We start from the raw sequence: 15,985 nt of genomic DNA, 5'->3' as shown, positions 1-15,985 counted from the left end.
CCACCCTTGCTGCACTTTAAGCCCATTGCTTCTTGCCCTGCCCTCAGAGGTTAAGAACTATTTTTCTCCTTCCTCCTTGTAAGAACCTTTTATATACTTGAAAACTGTTATCATATCCCCTCTCAGTCTTCTCTTCTCCAGACCAAACAAACCCAGTTTTTTCAGTCTTCCCTCATAGGTCAGGTTTTCGAGACCTTTAATCATTTTTGTTGCTCTTCTTTGGACTTTCTCCAATTTGTCCACATCTTTCCTGAAATGTGGTGCCCAGAACTGGACACAATTGAGGCCTTATCAGTGCAGAGTAGAGCGGAAGAATTACTTTTTGTGTCTTGCTTACAATACTCCTGCTAATACATCCAGAATGATGGTTTTTTTTGTTTTTTTTTTTGCAACAGTGTTACACTGACTCATATTCAGCTTGTGATCCACTATGACCCCCAGATCCCTTTCCACAGTTCTCCTTCCTAGGCAGTCATTTCCCATTTTGTATGTTTGCAACTGATTGTTCCTTCCTAAGTGGAGTACTTTGCATTTGTCCTGTGACATAGTGTCTGACTTTCTCTCTGCCCAGGGGGTGCTCGATCCACCCTCACTCCACCCCTTCTTCCAAGCCCCACCCCCACCTCTTCCTACCCCGCCCATTTCTCCAAGGCCCCGCCCCACCTCTTCCCATCCCTCCCCCACCTCTTCCCACCCCCTTCCCACTTCTCCCCTCCCCTGCCCTCCCAGAGCCTCCTGCGTGCTGCAGAACAGCTGTGCAGGAGGCACTGGGAGGGAGGAGGGAGCTTGGCTGCTGGTGGGTACTAAGCACCCACTAATTTTCTTCCTGCGGGTGCTCCAGAGCTGGATCACCCATGGAGGCGGTGCCTATGCTGTGTGGCTTGAAAGCATGTCTCTCTCACCAACAGAAGTCGGTCCAATAAAAGCTATTACCTCCCTGTAGTGGTCCCTCGCTCTTTAGTGGAGAGGCAGGCCACCCTGCCTCATTGTATTGGGCGGTAACCCTCGGCTTTGGGTCACACTGGCAGGGCCGAGCCATAAGTAGTCTATAGTTCTGTGCCCGTCTAACAGGCAAACCAACCATAATCGTCTGGTGCTCTTGTCCCTACCCTCGGGCATGGCAGAGCGCTGAGTAGTCTTTAGCTCCCAGCCCCTCAGCTGGGGCTGGCAGCACTAAACAGGCTGGAGTTCTAGCCCTTTGAGCAGGGCCAAGCAGGGAGCAGGCTTTAGCCTCAGCCTGCCAGCTAAGGCAGCCGGCAAACACACACAGTCTAGGAGTTCGGGTAGGGGGGAGCATCCACACCGTCTCTGGGGGGAGCACCACCACAACCAAGGGGCTCCAGTCGGGGTGAGCACCAACCAAGTCTAGCATCCAAAGACGGACGAAAGATTCACACAGGCCTCTTCGCCTAGGGTGGAGAGTCTGCCGCCCCACGGGTAGTGTGGCAGGAGGTAGAGGGACACGGGCTAGCCCGACTCCACCACATCCCAGCCCAGGGTCCTAACAGTGGCAGAGTGGTCCACCAGTGGGTCAGTGGGGAGCCAGCCGCAGCACACTGACCTAGAGTCAGTCAGCAAGGTAGCCGGACAGTAAGCGCACAGTAGATGGCAGTCCTGGCAACACCTCTTCAGGCCTAGTCTCCTCTGGGGGCAGGGTGCTGCAGGGCGCAGGTTCAGCTCCGGGTTGCCGCAGCAGACTGGAGACATTCGTCTCCTTCCCTGGCTCCTGCTCTACTGAGCTACTGAGCCCTCCCTTTATATGTCCTGTCCCACCGGTCTGTAGACACAGGCTCTGAGACTTGCTGCCGTGGGATCCCGCTTGCTGCGCAGACGACCCTACGCCCTGGTGTGAATCTAGCCCTAAGGGTTTTGCTGAACAGGGATGAGATTACGTTGTGCTTAAAGTTAAATATGGACTATAGTGTTGGTCTTCTTCAGGGGACTGATTCAGCAAATCAGGACCCCAAAGACCTTGCAATTTAAACAAAACAGAAAGCAAGCAGATACAGGAAAAAATACAGCACATGCTTTGTGAAGGAAAGGAGCACAAAAGTTATAGCCACAGGATCATGTGGCTGCTTCAAATCCACCCCACTGTTTTAAATAGAGCTGAAAATTATCTATGTAAAAGTGTTGTTAATTTAACACATACACACAACTGTTTATCAGCCCAAACCATCTTATTTGGCACCAGCCACATTGACTGAAGTCAACCATGTCCTGTGAACGGGGCTGATTAGTTAAATGCGAGGAGTCACCAAAGGGAACACAAAACACTGTTTTAGTGACTCTAATACAGGGACCAGTCCAGAACTGCTTAATCAGCCAAGGCACCAATTGCTCAGGATAACTAATTCTGGCTTTTATGTTGCTGAATTTCTTGGTAATCAGAGAGGCTTTCCAAAAAGAGAAGCAAGTTAGAATCCAGGAAACATCTGCCATTAGATTGTAATACTTTTTAGGAAGATCACATTCTAGATCTTGGCAGTGCCCAATGTATTTTACTCTTTCCACCTGATCAGCATTTAGGCTCTGATCCCACAACACAGACACTTCTCATAACTTTACATCCATGAATAGTCCCATTGTCTGCAAGGAATTACACATGAGTATAAGTGTGCATAGGATCAAGACCTTGTCCTGTGTCAATCACAATTATTTGCTGCCATGCCTTAAAACAATATGAAGGCAAGTAAAAAAGCACTTCTTCTATTCTTTAATGACAAGCAAGTATAGCCTGTGGTGTATTTGCTGGCTCAGTTTATTCAGAATCAATTTTTACCGTACATTTTAGTTCAGAGCGTCCTAAAATTCCACCCCTTTTCTCCCAAGGAAAACAAATTGGATTCCATTTCATTCTGCAAATGGCCTCTAAAGATGAAGTGGTGAACATCCAAACTACTCTAGATCATGCAATATTAATGTGTCATCAAACCCAACATACTCACATATTGTGGATTCAACGCTAACATCTTCCTGACCTATATTCAGGAAGCAGCATTCCCAAATGCCTTACCCTTGATTTAAGAATTAAATTGTTAACTCATCAAAACTCTTTCCTAGATGAAAAAATTAAATAGTTTGTCTACACTTTTTTTTTGTATGGGATATTTTAATGTTCCTGGGGAAATTATTGCTAGTCTTCTTCCACTGAAATGAACTGAAGCTGGATTCACAGACTAGAAGGGTCATGATTATCTTGTCTAACCTCCTGCATTACACAGGCCACAGAATTTTAACCAGTGACTTTCATTGGAGGGAATTATTCTTCCCTACTGAGTAAATATACATTATCCAGACCAATAACCTGTGATTGAACTAGATCTTGTTCTTTTACTCAAGTGAGTAGACCTTGCCTATGCCACTGATACTAATGGGACTAATCATGTGACCAAGGATTACTTGTCTGACTAAGGACCGCAAAGTTTGAGCACTTGGCTCATTTCTTAGTGGCTTCACATTCAGTCTAAGCTGTCATTTTAATGCCTTTTTTTTTTGCTACTGGTTAATTTTGTAAGTTTCATTTTTTTTAAATAAAAATATGGGATAGGTATACATACACTCTTCAAAATTGTCCTTAAAGGGATATTTTGTTTACATCCCAAATTTGGGTTTTGTAAAAACCCAATATTAGTAGAAATATTTCTGTGATTTTTTAGAGGTCAGTGAAACAGTCTTTTTTTTTGCATTTCTGTATTCCCCTGCAGGATAGGCCAGTGCTAGCCCATTTGGGGTCCTAAACAGGAATATTTTGTCATCCCCGCCTTCCCTCCACACACACCCCAATAATAATAAAGCAACAACAAGTAAATAGGGAGCCCTAAGCAATTGCTTAGTCTGTTTATGCCTAGCGCCAGCTCTGGGGTCTGCCCCCCAAACACCTGTACCATTGAGCCAGTAATACATGAGACCATAAAATGAAATTGACTAGAAACCTTCTGTAGAGAGAAGTGAAACTGACTAGCCATTTGCATTGCCCAAGTTTGGGTAAAGTGCAAAGAGTAAACATGCAGTCTTAAGTGCAGAAACCTGAGGGAGATTTTTAAATTATTTAAATAATAATGTACAGAATGTTACCCGAAGAAATGCGACAATATGTCATAGCAATGGACAATTACACTACAGCAATGTAATTACCACAAGATTTGCAAATCGTATTACTATTGTAAGCTGCAGCATTTAGGCTCTTGCTGCATCAGAGTAGGTTTGTTTGTTTTAAAGGGTAACATGAGTAATGAACATTTTATTTTTTAAAACAGCCTCTCTGCCACATGCATCACCATCTCTTCCCTTCATGTAGAACACGGCTGGTAAGATCACCTTCCATGCCTGTCATTTTTGACACTCCTCACTCTTTGAATCGGTCCCTGGCTTCTCCTCCTCCACTACATCAAGTTTCAACTTCTTATCCTCCTCGTCAAACCCTGTGCTTGTCATGTCTCACATCCTCCCCAATGCTCTGCCCCACCAGCAATGCCAGCCTCAATATCTCATTCATCCGCTTCTCTCCCTAAAATATCTTCAAACACCAGCCTGCATACCCCTCCTCAGCTGGTCTATGAAGCCCTCTTTTAATTCGCTTCCTGATTAAGACTCACTTCTGCTGCGACACCTACATGAAATTAATCAACTAAGAGAATCATTGAAAAAATACTGTCTCTAATGTATCATGCCATTGACTCATCCTCACTGACTAACCACATAATCCTACTTATTTTACCTATCTTCCATCCTCATCCCCTTCCTGCTGCAGTTTCCTTCTCATTACATTGTGTCTAATGTTAGTTTGTAAGCTCTTCGGGGCAAAGGTCGTGATTGCTTTCGGAGGCACCCGACAGTTTTGGGCTTGCTAACTGATTGAAATAGTACTAAGGAGAGTTTTGGTTACCTGAATACTTGTGTGGCCCGTGAGCATTGTATCCGAGTGCCAAAAGGCATTCACTTTTCTAGCAGCAAGGCAGGGATCGTGATGTTTAAAAGGTTACTTTGAGTACCAACAGTGTGCTTAGCACTATACAAGCCTTGGAATGAAAACTGCCCAGGGTCTGAAGAGCTTACAGTCTCACGGAAGGAGGAAAGAAGATGGGATGCTCAGAATAAGGAATAGCTTAGCTTTAGATTGATGTTATCCTTTCAGTGGTATTGGACCTAGTGCTTACTACTGGTGCAGCATCGGTAGAAGGAGATTACTGCGTCATCCTTAATGCCTCCTCTTGGTATCAAGCTTTAAAGAAGAAAAATATTATATGATGCCTTTGGAAATAGATATGTCAACCAAAGAATCCTCCTAGTTTGCATTTTCCCTTAGAGGAAGTGACTGAAGGTTAAAGACACAGCTCAATCCCACACGCTCTTGAACTCTTGAAATCTCTATGTCCTTTCAGTAGCTAGCAACATTGATCGGCTAAGATGCAGAACTCTGCTGGGACTCAATTACATCTGATTAGATAACAATGGGTTGTCATTACTTTCCCCCCCCCCCTCGACCCCATCTCTGCAGGCTTTTTATTTTCATACAAAATACACAGCTGTCACCATTTTCTATCCTTTTGCAGGTGCTAACACGATATACAGCCAACAAAGGCTTGTAAAGTGACATGAAATAATATTGTCCTATGATTATATTATTTATAGTACAACAGTCATACATACTATTGGTACTATTTTAAGCGAGGGAACTTTAAAGCTTTAATAAATGATATTGTAATAAAAAGCTGTTAGTCCAACAGATCAATAGTTGCTTACAACCATGGCCTGCCTGAACAACTATGTATAATGCCTTCTACAGATGTTCTTGCATCCATCTGTAACATATACTAGTAATGTGTGCAACATGCTTATAACATCTATCAGGTATAAATGTATGAAAGTATGATCAGTGGTTTAATTTACTCTAATATCAAATGTACCCTCTACAAAACGGCAAATGAATATTGTCTTGTTTACAACAAATTCATCTCTAGATATCATTTGTTCAAATCTATTTAAATGCATTTTCTAATTTCATTTTCTAAGTGTTCACACTGAGAATCCACCTTATCATAAAAGTTATTAGACCTACTCTCTAATTCGCATGAAAGTTATTAGCTTTGTTAGAACATTCACTCCACCTCCTTCAATTCGGGGCACATGATGAATAAAAAAGGTCTCTTCAGTCATGTCAAGTCTCACTCACTGGGTGTGAGATTCACTCATAAGCATGCAATCTCACTCTCACACATATTCCTAAACTTATCTCATGCATTTTGAGTAACTAGCTAAAGATTTAAAAGACTTTTACGCAGGTGCTGAAAGAGACAAACCGTGTTTGTAGATTTGGTCACAAAACAGGTTGTACAGAAGTTGGAAGTGCAAAGGGGATATCAGCCCTTTTGCAAAACAGAAGTTCTTTTGCACAGCCAGAGCATTCTACGCTAGCGTAGCCAACTATGCATGTTAGACGCTCCCTTGGAATGATGAAATGTTAACGATGGCAGCATTTGTGAACACTGATATTAGGGAAAACCTGACTTTGTTGGCAGATACCAGCACATGTTCAATCTCTCTCTGCCTGAGACAGAGAAGCTGCAAGAGGAGTTTGTTGATTACCAGTTGATGCAGAAAATCATGTACAATATGTCTGGGATGAGGCAGCACTACAGACTGACACAGATAACACTACTGTGCAATACGGGATGGACTCTGTTTGGGCATATCTTAGCAATGTCAAAAGCCCTAGTGGTCTTCTTACGTTCCCATTCCAGGGTTGCCAGGCTTGGCTTAGTTTTACTCCACTCAAATGCAGGAGATGAGGGCATGTTGAGTTTTGTTCAAAAGAATAAGACACCATTCAGACCACACCTCGGACTAGACAGGACACTGCCCTCTATTACCTAATTGAAGCTGGAAATCCTGAGCCATGTTTCAAGTTTGAGCCACCAAAGGAAGTTATAAAAACAGCAAAAGGGGCCACTTGGCAATATAACAAGGCAGGTGGCTAAAATGTGAAACCAAATTACATATTAAAAGAAATGTGGGATCTGAATCCTTTATCTATGGTTTGTTAGTTTCAAATTAATTAAATGTAATTACTTTATTTATTTTTACATTCACTAATGTACTGTTTTAATTATTTAATTTTAATTAATATATTTTGCGTTTATTTATTTTGGAATCTGTTTATTTTTGTTTGTTGTAAATATAATTTGAGCAATATACAAACCAAATATTTGTACTGTATTTTTCAAATGGATGATCACTGTGACAAGATGATATGTAAACCAAACATATTGTTATATTGATAAAACAGTTTTCTTTTTTGTTAGGTTTATATAAAAAGTTTACTTTTGAATATTTCTCTTGTCCTGTCCACTGACTGTGTGCCTCAACCAGAGGTTATTATCTCTGGTCCTCAGGGATCTCCAACCATCCAGGTTTTTGTTCTAACTAGAAAATAATCATTTTTATTAAAATCCACTTATTTGCATTGCATATAGAATTCTCACATGCCCTAGACTTTAGTATGAATTAGAATATTTAAGAGTTTCATAAGCAATATTAAGCAGTGTACATTTTAAAACAAACTATTAAATGCTGGTTGGATTAAAAACCTGGACTATTGGATCTCACCAAGGAACAAAGATGAGAATCTCGGTCTCAAGCAATGATCTAAAACACCACCTGGAAAGTCTCACTCTTTGGCCTTGAATCTCACTCTTTGAAGCTGTAAATCTCACTCTTAGGGACAGCCAACCCTTGGCATCGCTGATCTTATAATTAATTACATTCCTGTTCCTCTGAGCACCAACCCAATTCATTCACCTATAGAACGCAAACCACAGTGAAACAATCAAACAACAGCAACAAAGACATCCCCTGAACCGAAAAAGGGAAGCCGTCTCTAGCCCTATTACATTCAAGCTCTCTTTGCCTAATGCAGAGGTAACAATTGCCAAGATAGGATAAAAATGCTACTTGATTCTGTTTGCTCACTGTATCTTAGCTTCTGCTCAATAAAGATGGGTCAGTTAATAACCATCACGTTATACCACAGGTACTTGAAAACAGTCACCCTATAATCTATTTCTCTTTCCTCTTTGCTGCTGAAGGGGAGTTGGCATCAGTGCTCTGCCTCCTTTTGGTGAGAAGAGATCAGCTTTATATTAACAAAAAGAACAGGAGGACTTGTGGCACCTGAGAGACTAACCAATTTATTTCAGCATAAGCTTTTGTGAGCTACAGCTCACTTCATCGGATGCACGAAAGCTTATGCTCAAATAAATTGGTTAGTCTCTCAGGTGCCACAAGTCCTCCTTTTCCTTTTGCGAATACAGACTAACACGGCTGCTACTCTGAAACCTTTATATTAACGTTTGCGAGAGCCACCCGGGTCATTACACTGCCATTGCCTGGGCTCTGTATTTCAGTTTGTGCCCCTTTGCAGTAAACCTCCCAAGAAACCACCCGCAGCCTGACAACCTCCACACAGACATTTGTGGGGGTGTACTCCAAGACACTGACTTGGGTGGGAGAGGAACAGAAGGGCAATAGGGCGTGATGGACACAGACCAAATAAACTTCACATCCGAGGCTAGAAAACTGAAAGGCTATGTACAGAACACACACAAACCCACCACAGGGGTCAGCGGTGTGTGTGTGTTCGTGTAGACAGGATCAAAGATCATATCACACCACAGCGAAACCCTCTATTCTGCCATCCTTACGCAGGCTAAACTCCCAAACAAGTTTTACCTTTGCAAGGGGTACCTGTGTCTCTGTATCTATCCACTCAGCAAGATACTTGTCAGGAAGTAACTCACGAGGCTGTCAAACAACATTTTGACTAGATCAGGGGTTCTCAAACTGGGGGTCAGGAGGTTATTACATGGGGGGGGGTTGCGAACTGTCAGCCTCCACCCCAAACCCTGCTTTGCCTCCAGCATTTATAATGGCGTTAAATATATTTTAAAAAGTGTTTTTAATGTAGAAGGGGGGGTCACACTCAGAGGCTTGCTGTGTGAAAGGGGTCACTAGTACAAAAGTCTGAGAACCCCTGGACTGGATGAAGAAAACGATACACTGACAAGGTGTTTGACAGTTACCACCTGCTACACTAGAACAGGAGAAAGCTGGCACCTGCATGAATTTTTCCCCGCCCCTACTTGGGGACCCTAAAGCTGCGAGCAGGCAAAATGCAACAGAGAGAGAATCGGCATCAGAGCCTTTATTCTAACCCAAGGGAATGAGAGGAGAGCTCAGATGAAGGGCAAGGGCATTGCAGGAGAAATTAAAATCTTCTCAAAGAAAAGTCTTACACTTTTTCTTCCAGTCCAATTACCACTGAAGGCAATTCCCTCCCTCCCTCTCCCCAGCATCCCAGTTCAGAGCTTATCCGTGCCAGGAAGAATGTCTGAGGCTCTTACAGTCCCAAGAAATACTTCCGAGATCTCCCCCAACCCTTCTCTCTTGGGAACCCATTAGCTGAGGGAACTGAAGGAGCAGCCAGGCAAAGCTCGTCCTCCATCCAAAGCATAAAGCAACATGCAATGCTTGGGGGGAAAGCGGTCCCTTTAAACGAAGAACCTCTCGATGTGTTTCTTTATTGCCTCAGCAGAAAGAGATGGATTTTGCACAGGGGACCGCGCGTGCATGGCAGATCGGTCGGTGGAGGCAGGGTCTGGAGCTTGCAGTGCCGCCAGGCTCGGAGTCCTTTCCTCGTCTTGCACAAAACACACGCGCGGGGGGGGGGGGGGGGGCTGCGATCGCTGAATCCCCTTACACGCGCCACTTGCACCCAGGGCACAAAAATCGAGACACAACGCTCGAAATCCCCGCGACTGCGGTCTTCTCTGGATCGGGGACTTAGAGTTAATTCTCAACCGTGTCATGAGCCACGTGAGTGCAAGGGAGGTGGTCCCCGCTGAATTCGCAGTTTGCAAGGAAAGAGCCATTTTAGGCCGGTGTTAGATTCTTTCATGGGATTCTCTGAAGCGCCCCCCCACCCCCGCCGCCGCCCCCCATTGTCCTGCGATCCTCGGCAGTCCTCCCCTGCTTGCTCTCAGCGCGCCTACCAGGAGACACCGTCGAGGGGAGAAGTCGCTTTTCTGCGGAGCGGCCAGCGCTCGCCGCTCACGGGCGCTTCCCGAGCGCCACACGGAGGCGAAGCGGATCGGGAAGGACAGATCTCCACAGCCGCCGCATCGGGGCCGGGCTGGGGGCTTGTCCGGGCCTCCGATCCCTTTCCACGCCGCGCAAACCGGAGGGGATTCGTTCACGCGGCGCCTCCAGCGTGCCCCCCTTGGTCCAGCAGCGGTTTCATCCGACAACAGCCCGCGACGCCAAGCCACTGGAGTTTGGCCCCCGTCCTCACCTCCGGGAGCCGAAGCGCCCGGCAGCAAAAGTTGTGTGGCCTGGGGGGGGAGCAGTGGTTTGCAAAAGGCGACCTCTGTTGGCGTCGCAACACAGAAGACAACGTCTCCCATTAATCACGGGGGCTCTCCTGCTAGCAAGCATCGCGGTTTGTAAAGCGCCCCCCCCTTTTCCCCTCGCTTAAAAAGATGACCCCCTCTCACTAGTGTCCAAGAGGCCAGGGGGAGGGGGTCACTTGGGTTCTGCTTTCCTTCCCCCCCCTCCCAGTGGCCTCAACACGCCGCAGAGGGGTGGCCCGGGGAGGGGGGCAAAAGTTGAACATCGGAACAACAGCAACCCAGAAACGTTGCCTGAAGCGAAACAAGGAAGTTTCTCTGGTGTTTCAACCAGCCTGCCTCCTCCACTCCCCCTGCCCTCGTGGAAATGCACTTCAAATTCGGAACCAGGAAAGAGTACGCACAACTCCTTCCTCCAAACCACTGCTCTGCCCCCCTCCGAAGTCTCCGCTTTGCATGCTCTGCAGACGACAGGTTCGCGCTTTGATCCTTGCTTTTTAAAGGCTCCCTGGCAAAGAGAATTTTTATTGCAACGTGCCTCGGGTCCTCTGATGATAAAAGGATTAAACGGCCTGTTTTGCAGCACACATCTGCACGCAGGTAGTGGTATAGAGCTTTTGCCCCCTCTATTTTTATTTTTTAAACAAAAACAACCGGGGAGGGGGGGAACCCCACCTCCCCGGTTCCCTGCACCAGCCCAGGCTTGGCAGCGGAGATTGCCAGGAGCTCCGAAAGAAGGTCTCCTCCTTGGGCTCGCCTCGTTTCAATGTAAAATAAATTATTGCTGTGTCTCTCCGCATTTATCTTTCATAGCCTGTCTGCCGGTTTGGGCATTTAAAGCAGCCTCGTTTGGTGCCAGAGTCCAGGTCCCCTTTTGATGGTTTCTCCCGAGCGCTCGCTCTCTCTCACACACACACACACACACTTTGGTTGCTCTGCCTTGTGTGATGTACTTTACCCACCAATAAGTCTGCCAGTCGAAAACCCTGGGGCATGATCCCCACTTTTGCATTCCCCAGGTAGTTCGCTGCCGCACCTCCCTGGGCAACAAAGCAGAGTTGAAGCCAACACGTAGCGCCCCAAGTTACACTCCCTCCCCCCGTCTCAAAATGTTTATTTTCAGTTTTTAAAGGCACCTTAACCCGCCATGTTGAAACTGACAAGCTTTATAAATATTCATTTACCGCAGTTCTCTCGCTCTATAGAAAAAAAATGTGTACGGATCAGGGCTGGGAAATTGGGCATCTCATCCTCTTTCAAGATTTTTAAAACACACACATTTTATATGCTCTGCCGATTTAAACACACACACACTCACACACAATAACTCTCTCAAGAAATACAGCAGTCTAGTAAATTCGAAAGGAGGTCACATGAGCTTATGTCAGGAAAGCACCAAATGACAGGATATTACTTTAAAAAGAGAGAGAGGGTATGCATGCATCTAAAATGTGGCACGCTCCAAAAGAAAAAAAAAATCCACCCGCAACCTCCCCCCCCCCCCACACACACACAAAAAAGCCCCGACATGCGATGAATGGCACATGCATTGCAAACCCTGCCCACGACAACTCTCAAATGCACTGCAAAAGAAAAGCAATCACACTATTAAAAAAAAAAAAAGCCAAAAAAAAAGACACCCAGAGTGCAGGTATCTAGAATCCAGGCTCTACATCTGAGTCTGCCAGAGACACGCACAGCCAACCACTTTGCAACAACTTGCTCCCTGGCATTTTTAAGAAAAACACGCCAGATTGCGGGGTTTTTTTCCCCCACCCTCTGTCCAAGCTTTATTTTTTCCCCTCCCCTCCGCCTTTTAATAAACCTTGAAAGAAAAGAAAAAAAGCTCCCCTGTCCACCCCAGCGGCGAAAACACGGTCGCCCCGGGCAGATCAAGGCTTCGGCCACTTAAGGAAACACGCCTGGCGCGCTGTCTTACCTGGGTGAAGTTTTTTTCCCTCCAGTGTCTAAAATGGCAAAGACCCTTCAGCTCAGTTCAGAAGAGGCGATCAGTCTCTCTCTCACTTACTACAGACTCATTCCAATATGGCATCCTCGCACTGCGCATGCCTGCCACTCTTTTTAGATTATATTTTTGCAGCCAACTCCTTCAATGACCTTTTCCAGCCGTTGCAAGATTTTCTTTGCCAATTATAGTTGGTTGCAATCCCCCCTCCACCCCCCAATGATTGCAAATCGTGGTGTGCAAGAAGTTTAATTAGCAGGGGAGGGGGCTAGGCTCAGAGAAACTCTACAGGAGGGGCAATTGACAAGTGAAGAAATTAACTAGCTTCTGCTGCATCCTTCCCCCCCGAGGTGTCCCGTTTAGTTTAGATTATTACACACTCGTCTGCCACTGAAGTGGGCTGTGCCGCACAGGGTGGGTTTTATGCCGGGCACTGTCAAGACCGCAAATTAAGTAGATCTGTATTACCCTCCCGCTTCTTTCCCCTCCGCGCCCCTTTATTTTAGGATTGCTGGCTCCATTATTCCTTGCATTGAAACTTGCACCGAGATAGAGGATAGATCCATGGATAAAATAGATGGATAGAGGATAGATCCATGGATCCAGCTGCATGGATAAAAGGGAATTTAATCAGATCGCCGCGCGTCCACGTGTCTCCCTGGCTTTGCCATGATCCTATGTATTATCCGTTGCAAAAACAGCATGCTATGCGTCCGGAGAGCTGCGTTAGAGAGGGCGACAGGCACGGGCCACCCCCCTCTCCGCGCGCACGCAACTTTCAGTCCTTTGCCTTGGGGCACATTTTGTTGCAACCAGGAGTGACCCCGGTGGACTTTCCCCGTGGCCGGTCTACAGCTGCGTCCATCACAGCGAGCGGGAATTAAACCTTGCGTTAAAAGGGGAGCGGGGCTCCCAGGGCAGGATTTAGGGAGAGGGTTTGGGGGTGGGGGGGCTACTAGCAAATTCTGCTTCCCCCCAAAGTGGGGGTGGAATGACAAGCCGCGCACAGTGTCTGAACGGCACGGGCGCCTCTCGGCCCGGGTCATTTGATTCGGATTCTTCTGGGTGTACCAGGAGGTGGGTAGGGAAAGAGTCGGCAATGCTTCTGGAGCGACAGCGGTGGGGCCGCTTTGGGGGTTGGCCGGATCATCCGGACTCTTCCAAGGAAGCCAAGCTGCGTGGTCGCTTGTCCCCCTGGCTGGGCTTTCCCAGCCCTGCACCATGCGGTCTAGTCTGGAGGAGGGCGGTGGGCAGTGGCGGGCGCAGTGGGAACCTGCGATTTATCTTGAGGGGGGTCCTGGAGGGGGTCACAACATGAACCGAAGCGGTGGTGTGCTTCGTGTGGGGAGAGGCGTGGTGGTCAAAGGGGAAGCGAGACCCCCCTCACCCTATCCCATCAGCCAGGAGAGAGCTGGTCCCCTGGCTGCGGTCAGCCCCTCACTCCGGGGACCACGGATTAGCAAGCCTGCCGGCTGGAGGGACATCGTTTAGCAGGCACCCAGCTCCTCGGGGAGAGTAGTCAGAGGGAGAGATAGATGGTTGTCCTTGGACATTCAACAAGTCACCAGCAGAAGCCCCCTGCTTCCCCCGCCCCAGAGAATCCGGCGCTGCACACGCCGAGGAAAAGGCAAAGGTTACGTCTGAGCCTTCCGCATCTGCACAAGAATTTAATACACAGATCCCAGGGGTGGGGGAAGCCGATACCTCGCTCAGCAAACTGTTTTCACTCCCAAATTACAACGGCTCTGTCAACAAAACAACGCCAGCTGCTTCCGGGCTGTAACGATCGGGTTTTTGACAGAAAGGATCCTATCTGTAAATTACTTAAACTCACTCGTGACCACACCCTGGGCTGGGTCCCCCTCCCTTCTAAATCTGGTGTTTTTCTGTTTCACGGACGCAACTCGTTAGCCCTGGACTTCACGCCCAACTTTCGGCTCTCTCCCACTTCAACTGCAGTTGGCTGCATTTGTCTTGAAAAGCAGAAGAATTTAGCCATCGTCTGGCTACAGCACATTTCACCTCTTCTTGATGAGAATGCCTAGCCGCTGACGACTCCTAAAGCTTTGTCACCAGCGTCTCATGGAGTCATTAATACAGTGTGAGGTGTTTATGGAGAACAGAGCTTGCCCACCCAGATACTTCGTTACACGTTTGTATTATTCATAATGTTAAAAAAAAGTTTGCAGAGGATAATGAAGATTGTGACTTTCCCTGGGGTAGATTGTAGCCGGACTGATCTACACCGGATGATTTAGTGATATAAGGTGTTTATATTGCTATTCCATCACTCTGCTTATGCATCTCTTTATCATTAGTACATTAATATCATTAAATGTAGCTCCCTGTCCTGAGACAGGACACAGTATACCTCGACTATCCCTAGCAGGTGTTTGTCTAAACTATTCATAAAAACCTCCAAGTGACCGGGATTCCATAAGTGCTCCTAGTAACCTATTCCAAAGCTTAACTCTCCCTGGCCTTAGAAAGTTTTTCCTAATATCTAACCTAGATCTCCCTTGCTGCAGATTAAGCCCATCACATCTTGGCTTACCTTCAGTGAATATTGATCAACAATCACCAAATATGTTGAGTATGGTAACAGGTTGCCCCCCCATCAGCCTTCTTTTCTCAAGCAAGAGGGGAGAATTTGTGAAAACAAGGAGTAGATGCCAGGAGTGAATAAAGTGCCTGAAATTTTTCAAATTTTTAACAGTACATTAAAATGATAAAGAAATAAGGACAGTATGAATTATTTTTTCATGATTCCTCACCCCTGTTTTTCAAGAAGCTACAAAACTGGTCAAGATGGTCGGACTTCTGACATTTCAGATTTTCAAAATTCTGAAAAAAGGGTAGAAATTTGGGGGGGGAAGGGTCACAGAACTCCCCCTTTTCTGGATCAACTCAAGAGCCAACTATTGCAGTTTTCCTGATTTGCATACATAATGGCATAAGGATGGCAAGAAAGCATATATGGATAGGAATACACCAAGTCTTAAGGATGTAAGTATACATGCTGAATTCTGGCAATACCATAATATTCCAAGTTGGGGAAGTGGCAATGGTTTGTACCTTGGATGTAACAGATGTTTCTCTCTGTAATACATGGATTATTTGATACTTTCTTTACTGCACACTTGTCCTCTTTGCAGGGGTCATGTATGCCTCTAATCTCCTTGGAACTCCCTCTTTACTCTCAAGAACATAAGAACGGCCATACTGGGTCAGACCAAAGGTCCATCTAGCCCAGTATCCTGTCTTCCGACAGTGGACAATGCCAGGTGCCCCAGAGGGAATGAACAGAACAGGTAATTATCAAGTGATCCATCCCCTGTCGCCTATTCCCAGCTTCTGGCAAACAGGGGCTCAGGACACCATCCCTGCCCATCCTGGCTAATAGCCATTGATGGACCCATCCTCCATGAATTTATCTAGTTCTCTTTTGAATCCTGTCATCGTCTTGGCCTTCCACAACATCCTCTGGCAAGGAGTTCCAGAGATTGACTGTGTGTTCTGTGAAAAAATACTTCCTTTTCTTTGTTTTAAAACTGGTGCCTATTAATTTCATTTGGTGGCCCCTAGTTCTTGTGTTATGAGAAGGAATAAACAACAC

General features: G+C 46.2%; 1 protein-coding gene across 2 annotated transcripts in view; it reads right to left on the bottom strand.

Moving 5' to 3' along the window:
- The window catches only part of SFMBT2 (Scm like with four mbt domains 2), a 189,652-nt gene extending 176,786 nt beyond the window's left edge, over positions 1 to 12,866 (bottom strand). For both annotated transcript variants that reach the window (XM_073328829.2, XM_073328832.2), the window contains exon 1: positions 12,343 to 12,866. The gene's annotated coding sequence lies outside the window, so the exon portion shown is untranslated. The remainder of the gene's footprint in view (positions 1 to 12,342) is intronic.
- Between the last annotated feature and the right edge of the window lie 3,119 nt (positions 12,867 to 15,985).

Source organism: Lepidochelys kempii, chromosome 1 (genome assembly GCF_965140285.1).
Source record: "Lepidochelys kempii isolate rLepKem1 chromosome 1, rLepKem1.hap1, whole genome shotgun sequence".
Classification (NCBI taxonomy): Eukaryota; Metazoa; Chordata; order Testudines; family Cheloniidae; genus Lepidochelys; species Lepidochelys kempii.
Note: the sequence above shows the minus strand (reverse complement) of the source record. Positions and strands in the feature narration are given on the sequence as shown.